This window comes from Lycorma delicatula, chromosome 2 (genome assembly GCF_047948215.1).
Source record: "Lycorma delicatula isolate Av1 chromosome 2, ASM4794821v1, whole genome shotgun sequence".
In the NCBI taxonomy this organism is placed as follows: domain Eukaryota; kingdom Metazoa; phylum Arthropoda; class Insecta; order Hemiptera; family Fulgoridae; genus Lycorma; species Lycorma delicatula.
Genome location: NC_134456.1, coordinates 57,495,718 through 57,508,154, shown reverse-complemented (window position 1 = coordinate 57,508,154; position 12,437 = coordinate 57,495,718).

Genomic DNA, 12,437 nt, shown 5'->3' with positions numbered 1-12,437 from the left:
ACATCAATGATATTCATGCAGTGTATCGGTTTAACAAAAATTCTGAATGACGTCTATAAAGACCATAAGAAAGAACTGTATTTTATTGGTTAGATAAAAAACTGTAATGGTTATTGGCAATCTGATATAAGACAAGCGTCCTGAAAATTGTAAAAAACATCCGTCACTCTTTCATAGGATTACTGAAGAAAATGAGGAGTGAAGTCGATTTATTATTTCACTCCTCACCCATCAGCGTATCAGCATGATGTACACTGAAATGCATGTTATATTTACAAAATAAACAATCAAAACCCATAAAAGTTCGTCAAATAATTACATACGAACTTTAATTACATTAAAGTTCGTCAATTTGGGCTAATTACAACAATAATAATAATTTAATAAAATATTTTAAAATATATAGATATGAACTGTACAACTCAAAGAGCTTTTTGAAGCGAAGCTTCTTATCGCAGGCTTTGGATGTGGGATCAACTGAGAAAAAAGAGCTTCACGAAAAAGCGTCACACGCTAGCTGATAACACAGTTCATTCAAGAATCGTGTTCAAAGAATGATACTGTTACTCATTTCTTAACGGTTTTTGATCATCCTCATATTTAAATATTTTAAACACAAATTGGATTTAAACGTTGACATATTTAACAGATTGTATTTCATTTTTAATTCATATTTCTTATTAATAAAAAAATTCTTATCATTTGTGTATGTTATTTTGCACCATTAATAATTCACACAATATTGCGTAAGAAGGTTTGCTTCCGTAGTGTGTGCACGTACCGACACACTTGTTATGATTTTTTCTTTTATTATGAATGTTAAAAGGAATATAATGAAATAAAAGGATTAATTTTTTTCTTTAATTGATGTCTTTAATATCTTCTATTAGGAATATCGTAATAATTCTAATCCGAGTTAATGACCAAGCCTCTACGCTGCAAATCTGAAAAGTTTTATTAAAATTTGCCCAGTAGTTTTTGTGTGATGCGCATTCAGGAATGATCCTAGTTATCATTTTATTATATGTATGAATTGTTGTAATTATTGATTTTATGTCACAGTTATAAGTATCAAGGTTATTAGATTACATTAACCACGTGTTCAGTAAAACATCTTAGTGTAGCCTGCAAATTAATATTTGACCTAAGAATGTTACTGCTACTTTTCGAAGTTTTATGTATATGAACATTTTTAACTTTTCAAATTTAGTTTTATATGAACTTATTTAGACTTATTCTATGAATTTCATATGACATATAACGTTACTTAAAGTTACGTAGTTATTTAGTTATATAATATGAAATGTCAAGTAGTATAAACTATGAAATTATTGAGATTATATTTAAAACTTTTAATATAGCACTGTCCTGTTATAATTGATATCTAATTCGTATAACACATATATTTGATATGTTTTTATATATATCGAATACTTTCATTATTAAATACTTTATTGTAATAAAGAAAATCCCTGTTTTTGAAGAACACTCATGCTTCAACATGAAATTAATTTCAACCTAATTTTCTTTCATAATAAATCGTTGGAGCATATCGAATATCCTTTGACAATACATTTTCATAAAATTAACAATATACCGAATTGCACAATATGCATTTATAATGTGGTATCCAAATTTTTATGTTCTGATTGGAAATAAATGAACAATGAAAAAAAGTCGTATTATATTTTGGATTGAAATAAAACTAAACTGGAATAATAATTCTGATAAGGATTGCCGACAAAAACATCCTCTAAAGATATAACTTAAATTAACATATCTAAATAGTCTTAAAACATTGGTACGTATTGAAATTAAGATATTTTTCTGTGACAAAATTATTTAAAAATGTTTTACAATAATCCTCGACATTGTTTTGAAACATGGATTTTTGAACAGCAGGTTTAGTGATTGCATCACTGTTGTAGGACTTTTGCGTTGATCTAATCATTTTTTACAGTGCATATTTTTTCAATAATAAAGGGAAATTTATATCCTTCAGCTATTAAAGAGCCATCTGTGAACGTGTTTAGGCTTTAATAAGGAAAACTCTCAACCATTTCAAAGCCATGTGACTAGAGGAAATATCCAACTGAGCCAATAAACCGTTCTCCCATAGAAAATTATTTTAAGCAATAGTTTTTAATTTAATTTTTCATACTAAAAAAATAAAAATAAAATAATTAGGAAATTCTATCCTTAAAAAGATCAGCTCCTTCCTTGTAAGTGGCGACTTAAGCAATTTCGGTTAATTGGATAAGAAAAGAGTATAATATTTAATATGAGATAAGAAAAAAAAAATTGTGGTAGAAAAAAAAATCACTTGACAATTAAGAAAATAGTCCATTTAAGTTGGGCTTAAAAAAATAATGAAAGAGCAAGACACACCGTGTTACCGATGTGAAATGGTTTGGAAAAAGCTAACATTTCAAGACCATCCTAACAATCGAAAAATTTAAACAGGATATGTAGAATAATTTTTAATATTATTTTATTTATTTTGAGTATTAGTTTGAAAAATTATCACAATTTGTTTTGTAAGTTACGTTGTATTAGATCGACAAAATATAACTGACATCTGTTACGAATTTAGGAAGATATATTTTGTACTGACTAGGGAATTTTTCAGGGTAAATATTTTTGACATATATGCTCTCCTTTGGGATCCAATTTGTTCAGCTAACTGAATGTAATGGAATTTCAGTTCTGCAATATGAATTAAAAATGCAGGGTTAATATTCGTAAAACTAATAATAAGTAACAAAATTTAAAGTTTTATATTTACGTTTCGAACATGATGTAACAAATGTATGAATCTTTATTATTTTAGTTCAAAAACGTTGCAAAGAAATTATTTGCTTGAATTAATGTTTTATTAAATTTTCATGAGTTTTTAAATGATTTAATTAAAAATAATTTTTCTTGTAAGCTTAAAATGAAATGTTAGTAAAATTTCATGAATTTGAACAACTTCCATTATATAACTGTTTCCCTATTATGTTAAGAGCAGATATACGTTACAATATTTAGATTATACTAGGGTATATAGTTATGTCATTGTAGTGTGTATTTACGGTTAAAATTAATCGCATTTTAAAATTATAACTCGTTTTTCTATCCAGTAGAGCAATTTTTTAATTTGACTGTGGTTATTATATTTTAACGTAGAAAGGGTTTTTATCAGTCATGGACGTTTATAAGTTTTATTTACGTGCAAATTAATTATCCCGATTTCTTTCAAATTTGTACCGCTATCAATCACTTATTTTTTTAGGGGAATTCCTGGATACAATCTCAGAAAAAAATGCTTGTAATAGTTTTTTCAGATTTTTTCTTTCTATTCTCCTTTATTGTACTATTATTATTATTATTATTATACACTGTTCGTTACAACGTATGAAAAAATATAAATTCTCCAAGAGAAACTGTAGCTTGCGTGTGAAATGCAATATTTCCAAAAAAATTACGTTTTAAAATTCTACTGGCTACAATTTTTGTTCCTAAAATGTTTACCCAACTCCTTCAAAAGTAAATTTATTACAGAATAGTTTTCCTAAGATGAAGTTGTACCCATTCAAAAATGTATCTTTGTGATGACGTAAAACATTAATAAAACAAAAATTTAAGTAGAAAATCTTATTTTTTCACCCCAGCGTATAAATATTGTTTCTAAATGGAAAGAATAATATAAATTTGTGGTCAGATAGACCCTCCAAGTTTTAGTAGTTAAGTTAACGAACAAAAAATTATATATGTATAATCAGCTATTTCGTTTGGAAATTTCTAAATAAATATTATGAGTTACACAGATAGACCGATCAATATAACTCACAGAGAAAAAAACTGTTAGCTGGACTATTATAAGTGGAAATGGCAAAGGGGCTAATAATAAGCGTTAAAATAATAAGTGCGTGAGTTGAGGTGGTAGAGGGTTGATTTGGGGGGTTGAAAAGCGGGTAAAAATGGTATTATTACGATTTACGGCGAAAGTTGATGTAAAAATTATGCAGTACAAAAGTTGTAGATCATGTAAAAATCTACAACTTTTGTAGAGGTAACCTCAAACTTTCCGAGAAAAATGCGAAAAAAACTTCTTTTTTCGTTTTTTATTTAGATAAAAAAAATCAAGAAGTTTGCGAGATATTCATTTTTTCCGGTCCGAAACACTTTTTTATTAAAAAAAAAATTCTACTTAGAAAAATCATTGTAAGAGTTCTGCCGGTGCTCACCTTTTTCGTTTTGATATATACTTTTTAGTAAAATAAAAAGAATCTATAATCACAATCAAAAATATGCTCAAAAACGTAAAAAAACAAAAAATTACTTGAACAATGAATTTTTCAGTAATTGTTTTTAAAAATCCAAAAACTGATTACACCATTCAATTGTACGGGAAAAAATACAAATAAATTGTTTTTCATTGTTTGACGTGTAACTTTATTTTTGTGCAGTATTGCTATAAACATTCAGTTCGAATAATGAAGCTTCAAATAAAAAACAAAAAAAAAAATATTTTTCTTAATTTGTTTGTCGTAGAATCGATTAGTGTACTTTCTTTTTTTTTGTTTTAATATTGATGAATTCATACATGTATAAGCGATTTTGAATAAATTATTTAAAATTCCGATTTTTGCTTTCAAAATTATATATTATATTATATAATATAATTATATATTATATTTATATTTTTCAAAATTTGTACAATGGATATTTATAATTAAATAATACTAGGCTAATCTTGGTATTTTTGGCACCTTTTTAACTTAATCTTCATCGTCTGATCCTTTAGTAGACTGGGATTCTTCCTGATCTTCAAATATTTCTTCGATATCACTAAATTCCTCGGGTAATTGATTTTCCGGGTTCATGCAAAGACTTGGCTGCTAGATTTCATGTGAAATGTCTTTGGAATCGGTGAAATCTACCAAAATTTTGTCAATGTTCGAACAATTGTCCGAACCATGACATTTTATAGATAAATCTGTACATTGCCGTCCATCTTTTCAACACTCGCATTTATTACCTTCACAACTGGTTTTGCGGATGCAAGAGATTGTTTTTAATATATCTTCAGGCATGACTGAGACTTCTGTAAAGCGAGGCATAAGTATTTTGGAATTATTCGTAATTACTTCTTTCCAGCCCCACTTAGTTACAGTTATTTTGTTGTTTCCAAGCCAATTTTGAAGCTGAAAGTACGCTCTATAGGAGTGTTGCGTAGCTGCTCCAACAGTTAGTGGTAATTTTTTAAATTTCAAAGTAGACTTTGCTATTAATAGTTTGTATTGCTGAAATCTCAAATCATCCAGAGATAATTTATCGTTTGTGCATTTGTAAATAGTTGAAATTAATTTACAACCATTTCGAGCAATGACTTTTGGCTCTAAATTAGTCTGATAAAAATGATTTACCAACTCCGTCAACTCGGAAGTTTTAATCAGTGAATTCCATGTTGGTTTATTTCCTTAGCCTGCAAAAGCAGAAGTTGTGTCACAGCCAGTAAAATAACTTAAAAAACCAACAATAGAACGATAATCTTCATACTTAAAATAATTTTAGTAATACATTGAGTCGCTTACATTGCCTGCACCTGGCTTGAGAAAGTAAATTGTTGCATTAGTCGAATTTAATTGATTTAATAGAACCAAAAGATCAATCTTGGACAACAAAGACAGTTTTTTTATATTCGGCGACTGCTGTTGCTGCATTTATAACCCTATTTTTTCGGCGATTTCTATTGCTGCATAAATAATTAATGAATCTGCATCTTTTTTTGCTTATTTATTGTATACCCTTCAAATCTAAATGCTTTTCACAACTGTTTTATTAATTCATTCTTATTTTTATCATTTGACAAAAACTTTTCTTGTAAAAATGTTATTTTTGTGTGCGGTTCAATATTAACAAAAGGACAAATCGAAGAATTTTTTCGCCTTAAGCGTTCAGCTGCTTTTGTTGAAGATGCAGTTGAGTGTTCATTATCAGCCTCATTGTCCGGATAACCATCAAATAATACTATACAGCTATTTTCTGCATAATGATTGCGTTCAAAAGACAAATATTTTCTGGTGATCACTTCAATGATATCATTTTTTTTTCAAACAACTTTGTGTAACAGAAATCTACCAACAATAATATGTACTACATTTTCGGTAGTTGGTAAAGTAAAGCTAGATGAAACAGTTCATCAGCCGTTCTCTGTAAAAGGTGATAGCGGAAACGGAGCTGCACGCCCACTCACCTCTCTTGTTTTGATCCTTCGGTACACAAAATTATACGACGTAGACGTTTATAACAATACTGTACAAAAATAAAGTTTCTGGTCAAACAATGAAACACAGTTTCTTTTCTATTTTCCCGTACAATTGCATGGTGTAATAGTTTTGATTTTCTTTTAAAATTTAAACAAATTATCAACAATTACTGAAAAAATCATTGTTGCAAGTTATTTTTTATTTTTTTTTTTACGTTTTTGAGCACATTTCATTTTTTCTTCTATTTTACTAAAAAGTACATGTCAAAACGAAAAAGTGAGCACCGACAGAACTCTTACAATGATTTTTCTAAATAGAATTTTTTTTTAATAAAAAAGAGTTTCGGACCGGAAAAAATAAATCTCGGAAACTTCTTGATTTTTTTATCTAAAAAAATTTGTGTTTATTTAAGGTATAGAAAGGTATAATTTCACCAACTTTCGTCAAAATTAAATTATTTTAGCGAAAATTAAAAATAAAAACGAAAAAAAGAAGATTTTTGGAATTTTTCTCGTAAATTTTGAGGTTATTTTAAAAAGTGACCTCTACAAAGTTATAGATTTTTGCATGATTTACAACCTTTGTATTGGATACTTTTTTTTACGTCAATTTTCGCCGGAAATCGCAATAATACCATTTTCACCCCTTTTCAACCCCCCAAATCAACTCTCCACCACCTCCTCTCACGCATTTATTTTTTTAAGTTTGTTATAAGCCCTTTACTACTTCCACTTATAAAAGTCCATATAACAATTTGTTTTTCTCTAAGTGTAATTTGGTTGTAATAAGATGAAATTCATTCTCTTATTCCGTTTATGTACAAATTACTTATCTTAATCTCATATCATTTAATATATATGAGATCAGTGGTTTGTTTAATCAATTTAATGAAACACCCAAGGTCATTGACATTTAATATTGTTTTGGATGTTAGGACATCCAAAATAATAGCCTAAGGATTTTTAGTTCTTTATTTTTATGAAATTATTCGTAGCGTTGATGATTTGATGATTGGTTTTTATTAATTTCGTCATGTTTTGGCATTTAGGATCTTGTAAAAACCTTTATCTTCATCCATAAAGTTGTAGCCTTATTTTTTAGTCGATCTACATTTAATTCCAATTACTATGATTCAGGACACATAAGAATTCAATAAAAAATTGACCAAATAGAGGAAATTTTAAATCTTTTATCGAAAATTATATAAAAAAATGATCATCCAGTTTCGTTGGAAGTTTGAATTATCACTAAATAATTTACTCTCATAAGTTTAATTTTTGTTGAACGTTGTCAATTTAGAAATTTTTTTATGTGTTCCTTTACCCCAGCAATGTAAGTAACTGTAAAGTTTTCCCCAGAAATTTTGCTAATTATATACTCATATCCAATATGACGTTGGTTTTTGTTACTTATTTAGAAAATAAAATTCGTTTTAAATTCGGCAGATGCGTTTAATGTGAAAATTAAAATACTGTTTTAAAAATAAAAAAATGACCATTCCTTTGATGTTTTGTAGGAAAATTTTTCTATATACAATTTTATATGTTGAAAAAATCAGAGAATGAAAATCGAATAATTATTTTACGTCGACTTAGGAAATGCTAATAATATCATGCATTTTACTTCTTTTTTCAAATTACGTATTTACTTTTCTTAATTCAGTTATAATTGTCTACCAGATTTGAGATCGTTCTAGTAGGAAAAATAAAATCGATATTGATTGGTTTAATAGTTTTTAACTATCGTTGACCGCATTATTTGAAGGAAAGAAAATAAATAGTTTACAATATCTAAAGTACAACCGATAATCAATATTTTTTTATTTTATTTATTTATTTATTTTTTGTCGCAGGATGATGTTAAAGTCTTCATTATTCTAATTCTCAAAACTTCAGATTTCTGCAGTGTTGATGGTATGAAGTGATCGTTTTATCACTGCATCCATCAAATAAATAAGTATTGTATAATTACTTAAGTACTTTTTACTTTTATATATATGCTATATTTACGTAGGCTATTCTTTGTATTTAAGTAAACGATTGCAATATTTTCATTTTTTCCTGTTACTTTATTCTTTTATTACTTTATAATTATTTATATTAGATATTTATTTCGTAAGTTTTCTTATAAATTTTTATAATGCAAATTAATAAACGTTTCATGCACATACAGTTTCTAAAAGAAAATCATAAAAAATCTTCCCGTGTATTTTAAGGAATAAAAATTCTGGATTTAGCTTTCTGTACAACTGATTTTACTAAAATGCGTACTTTTACATTATGCTAAATTAATTAAAATTCCAATAACTTCCTAATAATGTTCAAAAGTATTTGAGAAAGAAAAATTCAACGTTCAGACTTTTTGCACCACTCTACGAAACTGCATTTTTTGTTTTGTTACCTGTCAAAAATGTTTATATCAATAAAACTGGAATATTGTTTAGTACAAATGGAATGTGACTTTCTATTGAGATTGATTTAAAAATTGTTTAAATTTCCAAAATTGTTAAATAAATAATTGTAGAAAAATAATAGTATTTTGGATATTACAAATAAAATCTACGCAAACTAAAATCTGTAACTATAATAAAAACTTAAAAACCGAGCTCAGAAATTTATAACAGAGTACCTGTCAGCTATTGTGTTAGGATCAGATGTCTAAAATTGTAGATCAGAATTGCAATTTTTCAGCAATCGACTAGGGAAAGTTGTGAAATTTTAAACTGATAGGACAGAAAGCTAAAGGGTGTGACAAAGAAGCAACAATAAAACAATTTGAAAATTTTTCCCAAAAAACCATGAGTTATTTACAACTTTAATAAAATCAATATTTTGCAAATATTTAATAATATATTAGTAATACTTTGCTAGTTTAGTAAATTAGTAAAACTACTCTGGAAGAATGACTTCATTTTGAAAAATGAAGTCATCATTTTAAAAAATTTGAAGTTTTATTTTCAAATATAAAAATACATTTTTCTTAAACTGAGTTTATAGTAATATTTTACATTATATATTCTTTTATTTTAGTATGAATCGATTGAAAATAAATTGTTTAGATATTGTGCAGATTTACTTTTAAAAATCTTTAAAAGTAACATTTTAAAAAGTTTTAAGTTGTTTTACCATAGAAACGGTGTTATTATTTGTTTTCCTATGAAAACGTAGTTATAAAGTCTAACTACTGTGTTTATAATCTATACAATTAAAATATGAATACTTAATCTAAAAAGAAAACAAATAATATTCTTTTATTACAATAAAATTCATAAAAAAGTACGATATCTCTTATTTATATTTACTTTACAAAAATGCTTCTACTCGACATTTTCTTTAAATATTTTTGAACCATATATTTTACTTAATGAACAATTTAAAGAAATGACAAAGTTATATAAAAATATGATATTAGTTTGAATAAAAGAAATTATAATATATATATATATATATATTTTATTATTAAAATAAAATTTTTATAACAATCTTATTTATTATCTACGTCTTTGTCTTCATACTTTTGTTTAACAGCCGAGGAAAATATAATCTGGTGGTATGGTATATAAAAATCGAATATTTTTAACGGGTTTCAATATCTTTCGTTTTCATAATGTTTATTCCTGATTACTTTGCAAGTATTAATCTTAAACGGTCTTTAGTTTTCTTTTAAAAGTGTTTTTTAATTACTGCGTAGGGTGATGTAATGCAGATCAGAGTACATAAATACCACAGGAAATTTATGTTTTTACTAATACATACTAACATATTTTTGTATGAGAAATGTGTTTTCTTTTGTTTATGGTTGCTTAAAAAAGAGTGAATTCAAGAAGAACTGTCTTTAACCTGCCATTTTAGGTTTAAATGCTTTAGGTTTTATTTATATCTTATTTACGAGTATTATGTTTGTATACTGTTCTGGTGTATCAACATATTTCAATAAGAAAGACAAACAAACAAAATTCCGGTCTCATTAGCTTTTTAATGTTTAGTATTGAGAAATATATCACTTGAAATTCCTGTTTTTTTATTCCGATAATTTAACAGTATAGCATTAATTCTTTTTCATGATCTCCTGAACCTTAATTATACAAGATATCTGAAATAATTGATAACTATATGCAGCAGAAAGGCTTTCTTTGTGGTGATTTATTTGCCATAGTCACGTCGCAGAAGATTTAAGGAAAGATTTCGTGTTTAATTTAAAGGAAAGAATATATAAATTCAATTCAAATTCACTTTGCAAATGGTATGGTTTTTACATACAAAACAGATGACATAGTGAATTGGACGGTATGTTTTGGAAGTCGTAATCTTGAATATATTCGAGTAACATTAAAAAAATTAATGAAATCCCACAGTAAAAATTCAATCCATTTAAAATTTCAAACCAGTAACATTTCACGATACGTTATAACATCTTACTTTTCAAATACATGTATATTTTAACGGGTAAAAGCACCCTAAAAGTACATGCGTAAAACGTGTATAAATTTCAACAAAAACTTTAATCCTAAATGATGATGTAACAATCAGTAAACTACTAAGGTACTGGTATTTATTGCTTTTAAAAATTAAATCTTGCTGATAATTTATTCATCATTGGGCCCATCAAAACAGTCTCTAAATGTTCGTATAAATAATGCTAAATTTAACAACCGCGATGGTCCTCGCATACAAATGCTGATACAAATAATCCAATGACAATACATATTCAACATAACATCGATATCTATGGCACTCGCGAGAACAGGATATGAATATTTTCGGAAACGAGAATTACAAGGGATATCTCTACTTACAGACGGCTGGGAAATTTCTCTCCTTAAGTTTGACGAACCCGAGACGTTCATGGCCACGCTAGTAATGTAAAATCTGCAATGTTGTCTGTAAAGGTTTTGAAATAACAGAAATAATGTGCATGATGAAGAACGTTCGGGAAGGACCTCGATAATCACCTAGGACTTGTTGAAAAGCTTCGATGATGAAATCAGAAATGATCGTCGCTCAACGATTTCCAACCTAACCTTTCTTTTTCCTGATGTTTCAAGTGCTGTTATTGGTCGCATTTTTCATGACCATTTATGCTTCAGAAAGGTTTGTGCACGTAAGGTGCCGCATGTCTTAACAAAACGTTACAAAAAAAATCCGAATAGTATCTACTTGGAATTTTTGATACGCTACACAGAAAAAACGTAATGAATTCCTTAATTCAATTGTTACCGATGATGAAACATGGAGTTTGTATTATACGCCAGGAAGAAAACGGTATTCAAGTGAATGGCGTCATCCTGAATCACCAACCAGATCAGCACATCTCAAGCCACAGCCATTTGGACGGAAAGTGATTGCCATAGTCCTTTGGGATCGGTTTGGTATACTGCTGATTGATTTCTTGATACGTGGATCGACTATAAATGGAGAAGCCTATTGCAAAACTTTGCGTAGGTAACGGCGCGCAATTAAACTCGGCGACCTGGGCGGTTAAGAGACGGCTTTGTCCTGCTGTACGATAATGCACTTCCACATCTTGCGGGTCCGACACGTGATTTAGTGAGAACATTTGGATGGGAAATTTACGATCACCCATCATATAGTCCGAACTTAGCACCTTCTTATTACCATTTGTTTGGGAAATTAAAAGAATTTTTGAGCGGTAAGCAATTCGTAGGAGGCGATGAACGTAAGAATGCTGTTAATCAAAGGCTAAATGGACTGGCGGCAGAAGAATGTCACGAGTGTATATAGAAGCTGATATACCGCTACGATAGATGTGTTAATTCATTTAGCGATTATATACAAAAGTAGTATAAGGTATGTAGTTTAATAGAAATAAAAAAATATTTATAAAGTTTTCAGAATAAACTTTATTGCAATGAAACGTTCTTTACATTAGAGATAACTTCTCGTGTTTTTAACTAACATTATAACATATGTTTGTGTTATAAACATTGTATTAAACTGATAGGAAAACTATGCACAAAATATCAAAACAGTACTGCTGTTATTTTATCCACTGGCAGAATCTGACTGTAAAACAATGTGTTTTTAAGTGAATTTTGTTATAATTTTTTCTTCAAAAATTACAAAAAATTTGTTTGGTGGTTGTAAATGAATATTAAAAATAAATAATCACAATTATAAGTCATTTGTAGAATTGATATGTACAATTAAGGGAGGCAAACAATGG